Source organism: Protopterus annectens, chromosome 8.part1 (assembly GCF_019279795.1).
Source record: "Protopterus annectens isolate FY-2018-M chromosome 8.part1, PAN1.0, whole genome shotgun sequence".
Lineage (NCBI taxonomy): Eukaryota > Metazoa > Chordata > Ceratodontiformes > Protopteridae > Protopterus > Protopterus annectens.
Window position 1 is genome coordinate 133994421 of NC_056742.1, and position 19192 is coordinate 134013612.

Consider the following 19192-nt stretch of genomic DNA (forward strand, 5'->3'; position numbering starts at 1 on the left):
AAAATTTGTTAAATGTGTTCAGGGCAATTTGGTAGTGAATGTACTGGGGAAAAAGCTAGTGATTTAACTGATTCAGACAAAATTTGTTAAATGTCAGCAATTTGGATGATAGTCTCTAGTAGATGTCCACCAATTTGGACCCTAGGTTTGCTTAGTGGGATATTGCCATATTGCTCAGACCCAGCTCCACGTAGTCCTGTTGAGTCTTCCTGGCTACAGAGAACTGAAAAAAAGCGACTGCTTTCCTGATTAAGTATCCTGCTGTTTTTATATTTGTTTTACCTTCTACTGCTTACCTGAGCAAAAGCTTTAACTGTTTTCATAGTTATTTACTGCATTTTTTTATTATCTGCGCCAAAGTACATTTTACTTTCGAAATTAGTCGAATTCAAATTGAGAAAGTGTTTGTTTTGCTGTTTCAATTTAATTGTTTGGCTGCCCACTAAAGTGTGCTAAGCCGCGTACTACTGACTTATTGCATCTTCTGCGATTCTGTGTGTTTCTATTTAAAAACAAAAAAACAAAAAAAATATTCCTTGTTTTCCTGCCTCTCCTAAACTAGTTAGACCAGTTTACAGGCCTTGCTGTATCCTGGGCTTTGCTGTAGTTCCTGTGTTGTCCATTGCCTTACTTGGATAGAAGGAAGTTTCTTAGCTCACCAGTGGGAGTGGGGAACCTTGAATAGCCTACCTGTCCTTGAGGGAAGTGACCTCAGCACAAGAAGCTGTAGTAATTGGTCATTTTGGACCATTTCTAGCTCTTTTGAAGTTCCCTGGTTAAAATCTGCCTCTGGCATTTTTTTGAAGCCATATTGCTCAGACACAGCTCCACGTGGTCCTGTTGAGTCTTCCTGGCTACAGAGAACTGAAAAAAAGCGACTGCTTTCCTGATTAAGTATCCGGCTGTTTGTTTATATTAGTTTTACCTTCTACTGCTTACCTAGAGCAAGCTTTAACTGATTTCATAGTTATTTACTGCATTTTTATTATCTGCACTTAAAAGTACATTTTAGTCGAAATTAGTCTAATTCAAGTCGAAAAGTGTTTGTTTGCTGTTTAATTTAATTGTTTGGCTGCCCACTAAAGTGTGCTAGCCTGTACTACTGACTTATTGCCTTTTCTGCATTTAGCGCGGAGTTGCCACTAGAGCACCATCGGGCAGCGCCGTTAAACTATTTCTGGCTCCGTAAAGTCTGCTCTTCATTTTTTCCCTTAGAACTGCTCTACTTGTAATCTAAACAGTCTATTCTCTATCTGTAAAGCTCAGCACTTGTTCCTAAAGCATTTTTAGTCAGGTAAAGCACTTCTATATTATACAAAGTACTTCACTAGCTTAAAACCCCCTTGAGTACTCACTTCCCTATAGGTCCTTTCAGACTCAGTTACACAGCAAACTTTTTCATTTCTTCTAGCATGTCAAAGGGTCAGTTGCTAGCGTCCTCTCCTGCTCAGCTGGTGAATCTGGGAATATTGGGGCAATGTTACAATTGCCTCATGTACACAGACAACCCTCTCCTCCTCCCACAAAACACAAATACATGTGAGAGATGCAACTATATAGCCAAATTGGAGGCTGAGCTCTCTCAACTCAGGACTGGCGAAACTAGACAGGAGGAGAAGGTAACCACACACACCATAAACCCAGTCTCACATAGAACTATCACAACTAGTCCCTTATTCTAGTCTCTATGTTCTCTTCCCCCCCACTTACACCAACCACTATCTTGTTTAGTTCTATTTGGCCCTGAGGATATCCTAGTGGAGTAAGGTGTATTTTTCTACCTATCCACCTGGTGACTCCCTTCCCCAAATTGACTTCACTGCATGTATTGTAGGTATTCTCTCACAGCTCTAACCTTCCCCCTTCCCACTGTATCTCCTAAGCTCTATTACTTCACTCTAGCTGTAACATCTCTTTTCCTACTCACTCGCTCTAGTTTCTCATAGTTCACTGTCATCCAACACACCCAGGTCTTTCTTCCATTCTAACTTACCCTCTGCAAATAACACCTTACTGATAGACTCTCACAAACCTCCTCTTCAGACCTCTTTGGTTTTCCGCTCCAGCCTGCTCACTCCGCCCCTACCCTACCCCAAATTCCACCCACCCCAGTGCATCTACCTTTATTTCCCCATAGGCACACCCACAGTAATTCTTATCCAACCATCTACACTATCTGTACATCTACCCCTCCCTCTTTCCACCCATACAATTTACTTACCCACCACAGCTATCCTCCTACTCCAAAAGACCGAACCATCGGGTATGCCGCTTGTTACGGGTCTACTATTTCTGGACTCTTCCCCTATTTTGAGTAAGTGTGTTATCAACGAGCAAGTTTTCTACCCGTCTGGTAACATCTTGATTGATGCCTGGTTGAGAGAGAGTGTCTATTATGGCTGAGTGGGGAATGGTGTCAAAGGCTTTTGCTCGGTGAAGGTAGTCTGTGTGCACTGTCTTCGCCTCATCCATGGCTTTGTTGACTGAAAGAACTCTGCCAAATTTAGCAGACATGACCTCACCTAGATGAAGCAAAACTGTGTAATAAAGTGTTTTGAGAAAGACAGTAACCTTGTTAATGAGGTTCCTGATGAATTCCACGATCTTGCAGATCAAGCTAGTTAGATTTGATGGATCTATCATTTCCCCGATCGGTGGATGTTGCACTATTGTTTAAAAGGATAACAGTGGCTGTCCTCCACTCACCTAGGGTGAAGCCAGTACTCAGGCTTTGGTAGAATAGGGTGCCTAATGGTGACACATTTACGTAGGATGCAGCCTGGGATGTTATCAGGTCCCATGAAGGCTCTGTCATTTGACTTTGAGAGAGCAGTGATAATGTGTTCCCTAGATTTTAGGGGGAAGATGGCAGGTACAGGGTTATGCTTTCACCGAATCTGTCAGCCAGCAAGTTTGCTATATCTATAGGATTTGTGTATGTGGTGTCCTTGACCACCATTTCTGAAGAGATCTGGGTGCTTCATTTGAGGTTGGGGACATACGTGAAGAAGGCCTTATGATTTTATTTTATTTTACATTTGTTGACCGGGCTAGTCAAGCTGGATATATGTCCATTTTCAGTAGAGGCCCGGGGAGAAAAGCCCCAAAAAACAGTAATAAAATTAAATAATAGATACAAAGCATCTAATTTTAGAGAAAAATAACAGTATAACACCAAATATTTTTTTGAAAAAATACACTTTACCATAGATTAAATTTAAGTTAGTAAGGTGAGAGGAGGAAAAGAGAAATAAAATGAGAAATAAATAAATAAAATGTTAGAGATGGTGCAATGACATCAAGAGCATTAGATGTAACTATAGAAGAGTAGGTATAGCAGATTTAGAATATAGGGTTAGACAAAATGCAAAAATAAATGTATAGCTGAATATCTATCAAACAATTTATGTACATAGATGCTCAGTGTGTGGCATACTACAAAACTCTGAGAAGGCTAGTTTTTTATTATGTAGTAGAGTACAGTAAAATAAAGAAAAAAATGTAGAGGAAATGTAAACAAATAGTGAAGGGGAATAAGAAATGGATATCAGTGCTAGGAAGTTTAGAGGTATTTTAACAAGGGGAAAGGGTGTCTGTCTGGTTTAGAACATGTACATAACCATTGCGATTTAAGGAAGACTCTTAGTTGGTTCTTAAACAGTGGGGTTGATATAAGTGTAGTTAGATCATTTGGAAGTCTGTTTGAAGTCTTTCCAACAAAGTTAGTAAACAGGCAGTCACCAGATTTGTTATTGGCTTTAAGGGTGGCAACTAGTAACTTATTTCATGAGCGTAGAGCTTTTAGATTTGTATACGGACTAATAAGATTACAGAGTACAGGAGTATTAGTGGGATGGTACAGGACATTGTGAGTGATAGTAAGTTGTTGAAGAACCTGGTTTTGAAATTCCAGCCATCCTAGCTGTTTAAGATTTTGGCAGTGGTGGGTTCTATAAGGGGAGTCAGTGGCAAATCTGGCATGTTGTTATAGGAGGTTGCCAGCTTGTTTAGATTACTTTTAGATAAGTTGGTATATATGGGGCAGGCATAGAGTAGGGTGGAGATTAGATGGGTTTGAGCAATAGTAGTCCTGGCAGAGGGTGTAAGAAAGGCTTTAAGCCTGTAAAGGAAACCTAGTTTTCTAATAACTGTTTTGAAGTTAAGTTTATGTGATTGTCATAGTTAAGATTATGATCAATTGTTACACCTAAGAGTTTGGTGGTTGTGTTGGGTGCTATTATAGTGCTATTATTTGATGTAATTGTGAAATGAATATGGGTAGACTTCTGTGTGATAGAGAACAGTAATAGTTTAGTTTTTAGGGTTAAGGAGGAGACAGCGTTGATGGAACCAATTTCCAACCAAGGCAAGTACTTTTTGGGTACTGGACTGGAGTTCAGCTGAAGAGGCTGTGGCACAGATTAAAGTTGAGTCGTCAGCATATTGTATACAGGTGGTATGGGGGAGGGTAGTTTTCAGATCATTAATGAAAATAGAAAAGAGGAGAGGTCCCAGAATGGAGCCTTGTGGGACCCCCAAAGTAACTGGGAGGTGAGTCGTTTGTCCCAGAGGAATGCCTGTTGTCTGTTACCTAGATAAGACTTAAACCATTTGACTGCCTCTGAGTATCTAAGGAAAGTGATTGTAGTGTATCAAACATTAACTGATTAACCATGTCAAAGGCTTTAGAGAGGTCTATAAAGAGAGCAGAGGAAAGCAGGAGAAGGATAAAAGAGTAGTTGTAGTGCTGTGAAATGGTCTAAAGCCATGCTGGCAGTCAGCCAGTAGCTTATTTTGTAGGAGATGCTTGAGCAGCTGCTGGAGGATACATTTCTCCATGATTTTTGATAAAGGAGAGAGTATGGCAATGGGTCGAAAGTTAGCGAGTTCAGTTGAGTTACCACCCTTATGCAATGGAATGATATGTGCAACTTTCCAGAGAGAAGGGATGGTACATTCTATAATTAGTTCTGTTTATTAAGATGGAGATAGAGAAGGATGGTACATTCTATAATAATTCTGTTTATTAAGATGGAGATAGGGAAGGATGGTACATTCTATAATCATTCTGTTTATTAAGGTGGAGATAGGGAAGGATGGTACATTCTATAATCGTTCTGTTTATTAAGGTGGAGATAGGGAAGGCTAGAGCACTAGCTGCCATTTGCAGATATTCAGCTGGGAGGAGGTCAGCTGGAGTACAAGGTTTTAAGTTTTTGGAGAAGCTTATGGATGAGTGATGTTGGCACTGGTTGTAGAGTAAATGCAGGAGGATTGTTAGCTGTTGAGGGTGGTGTAGTAATGCTAGCTGGGGATAAAGTATTTGCTAGTGATTTAACTGATTCAGACAAAAATTTGTTAAATGTGTCAGCAATTTGGATGATAGTCTCTAGTAGATGTGGCCACCAATTTGGACCCTAGGTTTGCTTAGTGGGATATTGCCATATTGCTCAGACACAGCTCCACGTGGTCCTGTTGAGTCTTCCTGGCTACAGAGAACTGAAAAAAAGCGACTGCTTTCCTGATTAAGTATCCTGCTGTTTTTTATATTTGTTTTACCTTCTACTGCTTACCTAGAGCAAGCTTTAACTGTTTTCATAGGTATTTACTGCATTTTTTATTATCTGCACTTAAAAGTACATTTTAGTCGAAATTAGTCTAATTCAAGTCGAAACGTGTTTGTTTGCTGTTTAATTTAATTGTTTGGCTGCCCACTAAAGTGTGCTAGCCTGTACTACTGACTTATTGCCTTTTCTGCATTTCTGTGTGTTTCTATTTAAATACAAAAAAACAAAAAAAATATTCCTTGTTTTCCTGCCTCTCCTAAACTAGTTAAACCAGTTTACAGGCCTTGCTGTATCCTGGGCTTTGTTGTAGTTCCTGTGTTGTCCATTGCCTTACTTGGATAGAAGGAAGTTTCTTAGCTCACCAGTGGGAGTGGGGAACCTTGAATAGCCTACCTGTCCTTGAGGGAAGTGACCTCAGCACAAGAAGCTGTAGTAATTGGTCATTTTGGACCATTTCTAGCTCTTTTGAAGTTCCCTGGTTAAAATTTGCCTCTGGCATTTTTTTGAAGCCATATTGCTCAGACACAGCTCCACGTGGTCCTGTTGAGTCTTCCTGGCTACAGAGAACTGAAAAAAGCGACTGCTTTCCTGATTAAGTATCCGGCTGTTTTTTATATTTGTTTTACCTTCTACTGCTTACCTAGAGCAAGCTTTAACTGTTTTCATAGTTATTTACTGCATTTTTTATTATCTGCACTTAAAAGTACATTTTAGTCGAAATTAATCTAATTTAAGTCGAAAAGTGTTTGTTTGCTGTTTAATTTAATTGTTTGGCTGCCCACTAAAGTGTGCTAGCCTGTACTACTGACTTATTGCCTTTTCTGCATTTAGCGAGTTGCCACTAGAGCACCATCGGGCAGCGCCGGTTAAACTATTTCTGGCTCCGTAAAGTCTGCTCTTCATTTTTCCCTTAGAACTGCTCTACTTGTAATCTAAACAGTCTATTCTCTATCTGTAAAGCTCAGCACTTGTTCCTAAAGCATTTTTAGTCAGGTAAAGCACTTCTATATTATACAAAGTACTTCACTAGCTTAAAACCCCTTGAGTACTCACTTCCCTATAGGTCCTTTCAGACTCAGTTACACAGCAAACTTTTCATTTCTTCTAGCATGTCAAAGGGTCAGTTGCTAGCGTCCTCTCCTGCTCAGCTGGTGAATCTGGGAATATTGGGGCAATGTTACAATTGCCTCATGTACACAGACAACCCTCTCCTCCTCCCACAAAACACAAATACATGTGAGAGATGCAACTATATAGCCAAATTGGAGGCTGAGCTCTCTCAACTCAGGACTGGCGAAACTAGACAGGAGGAGAAGGTAACCACACACACCATAAACCCAGTCTCACATAGAACTATCACAACTAGTCCCTTATTCTAGTCTCTATGTTCTCTTCCTCCACTTACACCAACCACTATCTTGTTTAGTTCTATTTGGCCCTGAGGATATCCTAGTGGAGTAAGGTGTATTTTTCTACCTATCCACCTGGTGACTCCCTTCCCAAATTGACTTCACTGCATGTATTGTAGGTATTCTCTCACAGCTCTAACCTTCCCCCTTCCCACTGTATCTCCTAAGCTCTATTACTTCACTCTAGCTGTAACATCTCTTTTCCTACTCACTCGCTCTAGTTTCTCATAGTTCACTGTCATCCAACACACCCAGGTCTTTCTTCCATTCTAACTTACCCTCTGCAAATAACACCTTACTGATAGACTCTCTCACAAACCTCCTCTTCAGACCTCTTTGGTTCTTCCCGCTCCGTTTCCCCTCTTGGCTCACTCCGCTCCCCTACCCTACCCCAAATTCCACCCACCCCAGTGCATCTACCTTTATTTCCCCATAGGCACACCCACAGTGATTCTTATCCAACCATCTACACTATCTGTACATCTACCCCTCCCTCTTTCCACCCATAAAATTTTTACTTACCCACCACAGCTATCCCTCCTACTCCAGTAGAATTCCTCTCTACTTGCACTAGACTCCACCCCACTCCTAAACCACATGCACTCCAATCCCAACTCTATTTCCCACTTCTACTCTTATACTCCTAACTTTACCTGGTCCTACACTAACATAACTCTCTTGTATTCATAAATATTTTTATCAACAGCATATCAACTCTACATATTCCACATTCCACTATGCCTACAAAATCCTCATTCATCTCCTTATTTCTACTTCTCCTGACTCTATCATATCTTTACTACATCACCCAACCCTTAAACTTTCACCATGCTCAACCTCCCCACACTACTAACCACCTTAACTCTACTCTACCAGACTCACATACTCCTATTTCTCCTCATCTATATCCTATAAATAACCTCCTACTCTTCCCATACAAATGCATTACCCTCCAAAAACATTTTTCCCCCATTGTTACTATCAAACTCCTTAAATCCACAATAGAATCCAATCACAAACTGTCCATCGACCTCTCTAAGCCACTCTTATATCTAATTTCTACTCTACTATCCGGTGATATCCATCCCAACCCTGGCCCCTCCACAGTTTCCTTTACAGATAAGTCGATCCTATTTACTTCTTTTAACTCCCAAAGCATAGTAAACAAAGTTCCACACCTTCATGCCTGGCTTGTTCATAATAAACCGGATATCCTAACAATCTCGGAAACTTGGTTAAAACCCTATATAAAAGACTCTGAAATAATTCCACCAAACTATTCAATCATCAGAAAGACAGGCCCATAGAAAAAGATTGGAGTAGCTCTCTATATTCATCCTCATTATCAGTTACCCCTATAACAAACTCATTCCACAATTCAAAATGCTGAACTACTCCTCATCTCTCCAAATTAACTCACATAAACACATTTGTATAGCCTCACTCTATATCCCCAGGAGAGAATATTTCTACACTTGAGGATATCCTTTCCTGGCTCTCTAACAACATTAGCAATGAAACAATAATACTTGGTGATATGAATATTAACTGGGCCTCCATTCAGTCCTCTAAAACCCTCTTAATATCAACCTCTACAACTTTTCACAACTTATCAAATCCACAACATACCCCTCTAAAAACTCTAATGGCAGTATTCTAGACTGGATTCTAGTCTCTCACCCCACTATTTCTCTGACAGTGGTACTCTACCTGATCCCCTGGTGACCACATACCCATCTTCACACAGCTCCCATTACACCTGCACTACCCATAATTGTATTACTATCCAACCAAAAAGTTTGATCCTACAAGCTTCTCAAACTCTCTAAAATCCATAAATTGGAACTGCCTAAAAACTTTATCTCTAGACAACGCAGTTGCCCACTTCAACTCAATTTTCCTACAAATACTTGATTCTCATGCACCCTTAAGGTCTAAGAGAATTAAAACTAAAACAGCCCCCTGGCTGTCCAAAAACACACTAGCATCCATGCGACACAGAGACAAAGTCTGGGCATATTACCAGAAAAACAAATCCCCCCTAGTCGAAAAAGAATATAAAACTCTCCGAAACAGGGTAAAAAAACTTATAATTTCCGATCGACAAAACTACTTCTCCACACTCCAAAATAGCAGCAAATCTAACCCTCAGAAATTCTGGAAAGGTATCTCTACTCTTCTCAACCCTAGTAAACAAAACACCCCCACCCCAGACCCAAGCGCTCTGACCTAGATCTGGCTACACAATTTAATTATTTCTTCATTTAATCCATTTCCAAATTAACATCATCCTTCTCTAACACCACTACACTCTCAAATATTCCACCACCCTCTCTCCCCAGTACTCCACCCAGCACAACCTCCACCCCCACATCTCCACTTACCAACTTTTCTCCCTCCACTTTTTCTCCTCCTCTAACTACTTCATCAACTGCATCTGCCCCTAACTCACCCCCCCCTGCACACTCTCCCTCTTTCTCATTTAAACCTATACCCACTTCCACTATAAAGAAACTCCTTCTGAAACTGAAGCCATGTACTAATGCTCCTGATAACATCCCTTCCTATTTTCTTAGCATAGCTGCTGATGCACTTTCCTACCCTATTAGCATTTTAATTAACCGCTCTATCCTAGAAAGTACAGTACCCCAAATCTGGAAAAAAGCCTACATCATCCCTTTGCACAAAGGGTAACAATAACAATGTTACTAATTTCCGCCCCATTGCTATCCTATCTCCTATCTCTAAAATCTTAGAAAAATGTATTCATCTTCAACTCCTTCCTTACCTTTTAGAAAATCACCTACTAACTCCCACCCAACATGGTTTCAGACCTAATCACAGTACTATGACTGCCCCTCTCCTTCCTTCAAACTATTAACAAAGCACGTGACTCTGGCCAAATTGTTTCTACCATACTACTTGACCTCTCTAAGGCCTTTGACACTATCTCTCATAACCTGCTACTAACCAAACTCTCAGGACTTAACCTATCTCCCTCCTCATTGAACTGGTTCTCCAACTACTTATCTAACAGATATCAAGCAGTAATATGGAAAAAGCCACTTCATCATTTCTAAATACCCTACTGGGGTACCCCAAGGGTCCATACTGGGTCCCCTTCTCTTTAACATATTTATAAATGATTTCCACAACTCCATTCCTTTCTCAGACATCATCCAATAAGATGATTCCACTATTATATGCTCAGCCTCTTCTATCCCCTCACTCCAACAACTGACCCAAGAAGCTTTCACAACCACTGAGCAGTGGATGAAAAGAAATCATCTTGCTCTAAATGCCTCTAAAACCAAATTAATGCTATTCTCCCCCTCTAAAACTGTCTCCTTCAACACAAACATTTTCACTATCACTAGTCAAAATAATTCACCTCTGGAACTAGTGTCAGAGACCAAGCTACTCGGGGTCCAAATTGATAACCAACTCAAATTTAATTCTCACCTACAGCTAAATATCAAAAAACCCACCAAAACTTGGTATGCTGTACGGCAAAATAAATACCTCACACCTGCTGCCAAAATCACTCTCTCTACTTCATTTCTTATCCCTCCCTTCTCTATGGAGCCCCACTCCTAACTAATCTACAGTCCTCCTAAAACCCAACTTTCCTCTTGCTATAATAAAATCAAGTTTGCTACCAACCACAAGTCCTCATCACACCACTGTTCCTCTCCACATACTAACATGGCTAGAGCTTCCTAACTATCTCTCATACACTCAACTAACTCTTGCTCATAAACTCATTTTCAACTCCTCTCTCTGTCCCTCCCTCTCATCAGCTTTCAAAATGCACCTTCCTGATAGAATATTGAGGTCCAACAATCAAAATCTATTAGAAATCTATAAACCCCTTTCGTCCCCAGGGAAAAATCTTCTATCCTTTGTCCTTGCCGCCTTTGGAACTCTCTACCATCATCCATCCACTTTACCCCCAACCACTTCATTTTAAAAGATCTCTTCATTTCCACCTAGTATCCAAGTGGGAATGCTCTTGCTCCATCCCTCATAGCTAATTTACTTGCAATTGCCATCTTCCTTCTTCACCTTGATTCCTCTTGCATCTTACCTGATTATTTACTCATAACTAATATACACTATCATTTCACTTTATAGGAAAACTGCACTAGCCCTCACCTCAAAATACTTCCTTCATAAATTTCTGTTATTTCTCAGAAACTTGTTTCAGTATTTTGAATATGGTATAAACTCAAAATTTTCATGTATTATTCTTTATAATCTATAATCTATTAATTTTATCTAAACTTCTGTCATAGTTATTTCTTCTGTGTTTATTTGAAATTGTTTGCTGGTGTCAAAATACTTTGGATTATTATATAATTTATAATGTGTTATAGTTTTTGTATAACTAGTATGAATCACGTTTTGTAACATACTTAGTTCTGGAGCTTTTCTCCCCAGGACTCCATTGAAAACGGGTTATTTGACCCAATGGACTATCCTGGTAAACCAACTGCAAATAAATAAAATAAAATAAAATAAATAAACTACAAATCAAACACATAAACCACACAAAGACATACTCGGAGGCACTGATCAAAAATCTACCAAAACAGCAGAGGCCTCCAAAGCAGACACCCAAACAACTACCACCTCATGACATAACACAAGCAACACATAGATCACAAAGTCAGTGTGCAAATCAGTCACAGCCCTTAAGGCCAAACACAATGCCAGACACACTTGTCATAGGTGACTCCATAGTCAGACACACTGACGTCCCACTCACCAGACTGAACAAGGAGAGGGTCACAGTAAGCTGCCTGTCGGGCGCTAGAATCCGCCACATAACACAAGCACTCAGGTCACTCCACAGCAAGTACAAGTATGACTCAGTCATTGTCCATGCCGGTGTGAATGACCTGAGACGTACCCCCCTGGACTACATGAAAAGAGACATAAAGGAGCTCTCAGATTATGTAGCCCAGGCTGGTATGACCCTGACCCTGAGCAGTATCCTACCTTCACAAATGCCACAATACAGAGACAAAATGATCAGTTTTAATAATTGGCTTAATTTCTGGTGTCATTCTAAGGGGATCCAATGTCTGTCTGCCTGGAATGACATGCTTGACAAGCCACGCTGCTTCGCAAGGGACGGCTTGCACCTGTCACCCCTGGGTTTCCGGATATTGGCAAAGGCTCTTGCCACCCACATAGTGCCTTTTTTAGACAAGGCTCAAATTCTAAACCCACCGCCCTAGAAAGCAATAATGGAAAAAAACTAAGGGTAATGCTGCTCAATGCCAGAAGTCTAAATCTCAAGATGCATGCCCTCGAAGCCCTCCTCAGTATGGAGAACATCGATGTCTGTGCTGTGACTGAAACCTGGTTCAAGGCTCCTGAGGGCACCCCGGCACTATCAGGTTTTACCTCATATCATGCGTTCCGGCCCCAAAACCCAGACCGTACCACAAAAGGAGGGGGTGTATCCATATTCATCAAGGATACCCACACCTCCAGGCTGGTGGCAACTCAAGAAGCATCAGAGACCATTCAGGTGCAATTAACCATAGGCAAAACTGCTCTACAGTTTGTAGCATGTTACAGGCCACCCTCTCAAACTCAGGAACCCCACACAGCCTTCCTGAAGACACTGGAGAGTATAAATGTCTCTCCAAACACCATCATATTGGGCGACTTCAACTACCCAAACATAGACTGGGAACATTACTCAAGCCCCAATACCCTAGCCCAAAGGTTCCTGGAGTTCATAAACTCAAATGCTATGGAACAACTTGTCACCATTCCCACAAGAGGTGAAAATATACTAGACCTGATCATCACAAACATGGGGACAAAATGCTCCACACCGAAGTATATCCCTCATTGGTGAGATCAGACCATAAACTAATCTCACTGGAGATCCACATCCGCCCCACCCCCAACAAAAGACCACAGTGAAGAACTTCTCAAAAGCCAACTTCACACTTCTTAAGACTGGTGTGGTATCCTTCAAGGCCCCTGAGCCATTGGAAACCACAACCCACGCTGCTGAATCCCTTACAAATGCTTTCTACGAGCACCTCCAGGATTGCATGGATCAAGCAATCCCAAATAAAATCAAGACCCTTTCCACCAAAGGCAAGCGCCCGATCTGGTGGACCCCAGCCATAAACAAACTTTACAACAAGAGGAGAAAGCTACTACAAGATAGAGCAAAATCCCTAAAAGGGAAGACATCTCTGATCAATACTAGTAAAAAACTACGATCACTCATAAAATCATCCAAGGCCAACTTTGAGAGAAAAATCGCCAAGGACTCAAAAGACAATCATAAGGCCTTCTTTAGCTATGTTAGAAATCTGGGTGGAAACTCCCAGATATGCTCAGAATTAGTCCAAAATGATACAAAAATCACTGAACCCACAGACATTGCAAACATACTGGCAGACAGGTTCAATGAAAATTTCTCCCCTCCCTCCCCCCCAAAAGGAGAAATATCTATCCCAGCAGAGTGTAGCCTCCCAATCAATCTCAAATGCCCAGGTGAGAGCTGCTCTCTCTAAAGCTAAAAACACAGCATCAATGGGACCGGATGGTGTCCCCGGCTGTGTGCTACACGAACTCAATGAGGAACTAAACCCACACATAAGGCTGCTGTTTAATCTTAGCCTTACCACAGGATACGTACCCAAAGAGTGGCGTACGGCAACTGTGGTCCCACTCCACAAAGGCAGTGCTTCTACGGACCCTGGTAATTACCGCCCCATAAGCTTAACAAGCCTGGTCTGCAAAGCTATGGAGAGGATCATAATGGACCTCATAAATAAAGACATAGGGGACCTACAGACATTGGATCCTACCCAATTCGGCTTTGTCAAGGGCAGATCATGCCTCTTGAACTTGGTCGACTTTTTTGAAACAGTCACCAAGGCCATTGATGAGGGTAAGGCAGTTCACACAGCCTACCTTGACCTTGCAAAAGCTTTCGACACAATACCCCACTCGGGTATCATAGAAAAGCTCACCAGCTTAAATGTAAACCCATATGTCACAAGATGGGTTGCAAACTGGCTCAAGGACAGAACCCACAGGGTTAGAGTTGCTGGTGCCATGTCAGACTCCAAGCCGGTCACAAGCGGTGTCCCACAGGGCTCAGTCCTGGGCCCTCTCTTGTTCGGCATCTACTTTTCAGAAGTGCAGGCAAACATAGAAGGATTGTGGCTGGCAAAGTTTGCAGATGACTGCAAACTGGGCGCCATAGTTGAAAATCCATCAGACACAGATATCCTTCAGAGAGGTCTCATAGAAACGGATAACTGGTGCCAGAGCCATGGCCTTAAGCTAAACGCCAAAAAATGTATAGTCATACCCATTGGTAAAAACAAGGTAACCCCAGGTTACCACATAGGTGGCAATCCATTAAGCACAGAAGAGGTTATCAGGGACCTGGGGACCCAAGTTGACAGTAACCTTTCTTTTGACACTCACATTGCCAAAGTGGTTAGGAGGACCTTCTACATTGCCCACCTGATTATGAAGGGATTCACATCCAGATCAAGGGAGGTCATTGTTCCCCTGTACTCTTCACTTATCAGACCAATGATTGAGTACAATGCCCCATTCTTACCCAACACCTGCAGCAATTGGAAAGACCCCAAAAGTTCCTCACCAAAAGGATAAAGGGGCTCAAAAATATGCCATATGCTGCCCGACTGAAGAAACTCCAGCTCTATTCAGTCGCATACCGTCTGCTCAGAGGTGACCTGTGCCTGACATACAAGGCAATGTCCAACCCGAATTAATGGACATGCTCCACCTCAAAAAATCCAAATCCACCAGAGCCACAAGAGCAAGAGACTTAAACCTCAACACGGATATAAATAGGACATGCTGGAGGGACAGATTCATCACCCAGAGACTCCCTATGCTGTGGAACAGAATCCCGGTCCATGTGAGACAGAGCACCTCGCTGGCTCTGTTCAAGAGGAATCTTGACCAGTGGATGGGAGATCGTAGGTTTACCCTGGGGATCATCTCTGTATCACTGCTGGACAGAGGCACGGCAAACTAATGGGTATAGTATTCTTCAACCTAAGGGGTGGTGAAAGCCACACAACTCTGGCTAGGCTTATAAATGCCCTAGGGCAGATAGCCTAGTATGAACCTATGAACCTATTACTGCTCCTATTTGCTTGTTCAGGCTAAGGAAACATTGATTCCAATTGGGCACCTGCCCTTCTTGGTCTTGGACAGAAATTTTTATCTTTGGTATAGACTTTATTTATTGCATATGTCCACCAGACAGATACACTGTTCCTTGTGGTGGATAACTTAGTCCAGTTGGGTATTCCTGATTCTATGCATCTATATAAGTGCTCTCATAGTGTTTTTTTTGTATTTTTGGATATTGGTGCCAGTTCCAACAAAGGGGGGAGGCATCTATGAAGCTGTTTATAACATCCCACTGGAGGCTGTAAGCAGCTTTGGAGATGTTTGATACTAGCTAGAGAGGGGATTGAGTGAGATGGTGACTTCAAAAGTGACCACTTTGTGGCAGGATCTTAACAGAGCAGATGATACTTTAGGGATGCTACAGTGTTGACTCATGTTGGTTAATACCAAGTCAAAGATATCACCACCCCTTGTGGGGGCTATCAACTAGCTGTTTCAAGGCATTGGCATGGACAAAATCAAGGTAAGCTGTGGTCATGTGAGTTCTGGCATGAGTAGTTCTTCCAGTCTATGTAAAGTTTTTCACCCAGGATCAGGGTAAAGGGTTGAATCTTGATAGATTCAAACAGGTACAAATAAGATGAATGAGATGTGTGGGCAGGTAGCTAACTATGATTTTACTAGTGGTCTTGTCAATGGTTAACTGCACCTGGAATGTCTCGTGTGTGTCAGACTCTTTAGCCAGCCTGGAGGTGTGTATGTCTCTAATGTATATTGAAAATCCATGGGTTTACTACCCAGAGTTTGGGGTCTCAAAGTATGATTGGATGAGTAACCAGGTAAAGTGCTCTGCGCAGCTTTGAACCAGGATTCTGTAACTGCACAGATGTCAGCATTTTCCAGGGCTAGTAATGTTTATATGTTCATCGTTTCATATATGTGTAATAGGCTAATGGCCCTGGAGCCTACACAAGCCTAGCCCATAGGATTATCCAGGCATCGTGCCACCTGACCTTAGTTTCCAGTGCATCTGTCGATTTAGAGTGACTGGAGTGATCCCCTAGGTGAATTTTCTATTTGACCATCGACTCAAGATTTCTCTTGAAGAGGGCCAGTGAGGTGTTCTGTTTGACATGTATGGGAAGTGTGTTCCATAGCATGGGCAGTCTCTGGGTTATGAACCTGTCCTGCCAGCCCGTTCTGTTGATTGTGGTAAATGAGGTTGAGGACTCTGGAGCATGTGCTGCAGATGGATTACGAATTCTATTGATGTAGCATTTCTAACATGGCTGGGTCGCATATGGCTTGATAAGGCAAGCAGAGATCACCTCTAAGTAGGAGATATGAGAAAGAGAATATTTGGACTTTACTGAGTGTCCATAAAGGACAAGTGTTTAAGGCATAGGATACTCTTTTTCTGAGGTACTTTTGCGACCTCTCCAGTTGTTGCAGGTGTCTAGTGTTGTACATGCCAAATGGGGCATTGTACTCAATGATTGTCTTCATAAAGGAAGAGTAGAGGGAAACCATGACCTCTTTCTTCCTGGATGCAAAACCCCTATTAATGAGATGTGCCACATAGAAGGACTTTCTGACCATAGTGGCAGTGTGGTGGTCAAAGGAGAGATTGCTGTCAACCTGTGTTCGCAGATCTGTCATAATGCCTTGTGTGTTCAGTGGACTACCATCATTGTGGTAGTTAATGGGAGCTGGTTTTTTCCCAAAGGGAATGACAACACATTTATTGGCATTGAGCTTAAGGCCATGGTTCTGACACCAGTCGTTGGTCTCAGTGAGGCCTGTCTGCTGGATGTCAACATCACTTGGAGAGTTAATAATGGCTCCCAACGTACAATCATCTGTGCACTTTGTCAGCCAGAGTACCTTCTTATTGGACCAGACTTCTGGGAAGATAGAACCCAAGACCGATGCCTGTGGGACCACACTCATGACTGGTCAGCAGTCTGACTTTGAGTCAGCTACTGTCACACTGTGGTTAGTATATGTGAATCAGTTTGCAACACAACTACTGATACGGGGGTTGATGCATAGGTTAGTGAGTTTTTCTATGATTCCTGAGAGGGGAATGTTATCAAAGGCCTTGGCCAGAAAAAGGTAGGCTGTGTGGAACCACCTTGCTTTCATCCACAGCTCTGCTGACTGAATCAAAGAAGTTGACCAAGTTGAGCAGGCATGACCTAACCTTCACAAAAATAAACTGTGTGGGATCCATAGTTTGGAGATTCACTATATACTTGTTTATTAGGTCCATGATGATTAGTTCCATAGCTCTGCTTATAAGACTTGTCCGGGTAATGGGGCAATATTTCCCAGGGTCTGAATTCGTTCCTCCGTTGTATAGAGGGATGACTATAGAAGTGTGAGATTCAGTAGGGACAAAGCCTGAGGTGAGACTGTGATTAAACAAGGCACACAGGTGAGGTACCAGTTCACTCTGTAGTTTCTAAAGAGCACAGCCAGGAATATTGTCAGGTCCCATACAAGATGCATTTAGGAAGCTTATGGGTTTATGGGAGAACTGGGTCTGAGATGGACTGGCACGTAACTTTTGGGTGCAGCATCTAAAATCTATTCAATTGGCTTGCTTCAGGACATAGTGGGTACCTAAAGTAGACATCAACAGCATCTTGGGTCACCCATAGCGGTTTCTTCATTGCTTTGTGGAGACATGAGAAAAGTAAACAGAGTTGAATGACACACTGGTTATCTGTAGCATTCTGTGATACAAAACAAGACTGATGAAGACTAGTTGGGGCAATGGCAGTCCAGTTAGGTAAACAGAGGGGGATATTGCACTGTGCTTGTTTCAACTGAATGTAGCTGCACTGAGCTTGAGGCATCAGAACCGTGATTGCACACAAGTTGTACATCACTATTTTAAGATGAGTTGGGGGAATTGTGTGAAATTAATGTTAGCTTGCAAGTCTACCTTTGTGAATGTATACCTGTATGTGTCTGAATGTCTCGAGAGTGTGTGTGTGTGTGTGTGTGTGTGATAGAGTGTGTGTGATAGAGTGTGTGTGTGTGTGAGTGAGATGTAACGTTGAACAATGTAGCTTGAGCTGCACTGGCACCAATCCTGTTTAGGGATGACATGATGTCAGTACGGTGGGCTTGCTGCAACAACTGTTGGGTGGCCTGAATTGACATCAACTGCAGCTTGGTTGGCCACAGTTGTTGCAGCACTGTTTTGTGGAGAGGTACGCGATGCTGCATTACTCACCAGTACATTTTCTCTCATTGTGTGTTTTAGTATTGGATGTGTCAAAGAGAATGACGTAGCATGGCATGGATGAGACCAACCCTCTTAAATGGAGTGACTTAGAGGTGCCCAGAGCTGACATTACCAGCTTATATGTAGTCTGTGTCGTGAATAGACGGGAAAGGCAGCATGATTCACCAGTATATATGTTTAGCATGGGTGATGTGAAACAGAGTGATATAGCCTGGCAAGACTGACAGGAAAGCATTTACTGGAACCCCTGGAGTCGGTGCATTCCACTTGCACTAGCTAATACTGCTAGGTGGTTTGCCTGACATCATTTGCAGAGAGTCATACAGGATATAAAAATGCCATTTAAAATCACGTCCGGAAATGCAATTTTTTTCCCAGCTCTGGAACGTTTATCAAAAATGTGATGAGTGGGTTGATTTGATAGACAGAGAAGCTCTCTGAGTTGGGATCCTCTCTGTCCTGATTTTCCAAAGGTTATTTTGCTCCTTTTTACCACTGCCATAAACTACACAAACCATCTCATCAATAGACTAGTGTGGAGGTTTCAGAAGGACTGAAATTCTATGTAAGGCAAATGTCTATATTCTTAGAGTTGTTCATAGGTTCATACTAGGCTACCTGCCCTAGGGCATTTATAAGCCTAGCCAGAGTGTGTTTGGCTTTCGCCACCCATTTTAAATTAATTTTGCTATGCCCGTTTTCGAGGTTTGTATACTGTGCCTCTGTCTAACAGTGACACAGAAGTGATACCCGGGGTAAACCTATGATCCTCCATCCACTCATCAAGATTCCTCTTGAAGAGA

The 19192-nt window shown here is 42.0% G+C and overlaps 1 protein-coding gene across 1 annotated transcript in view; it reads right to left on the bottom strand.

The window, feature by feature from the left end:
• Positions 1–19192, bottom strand: part of TMEM231 (transmembrane protein 231) — a 348641-nt gene that overhangs the window by 300514 nt on the left and 28935 nt on the right. The window lies entirely within an intron of this gene.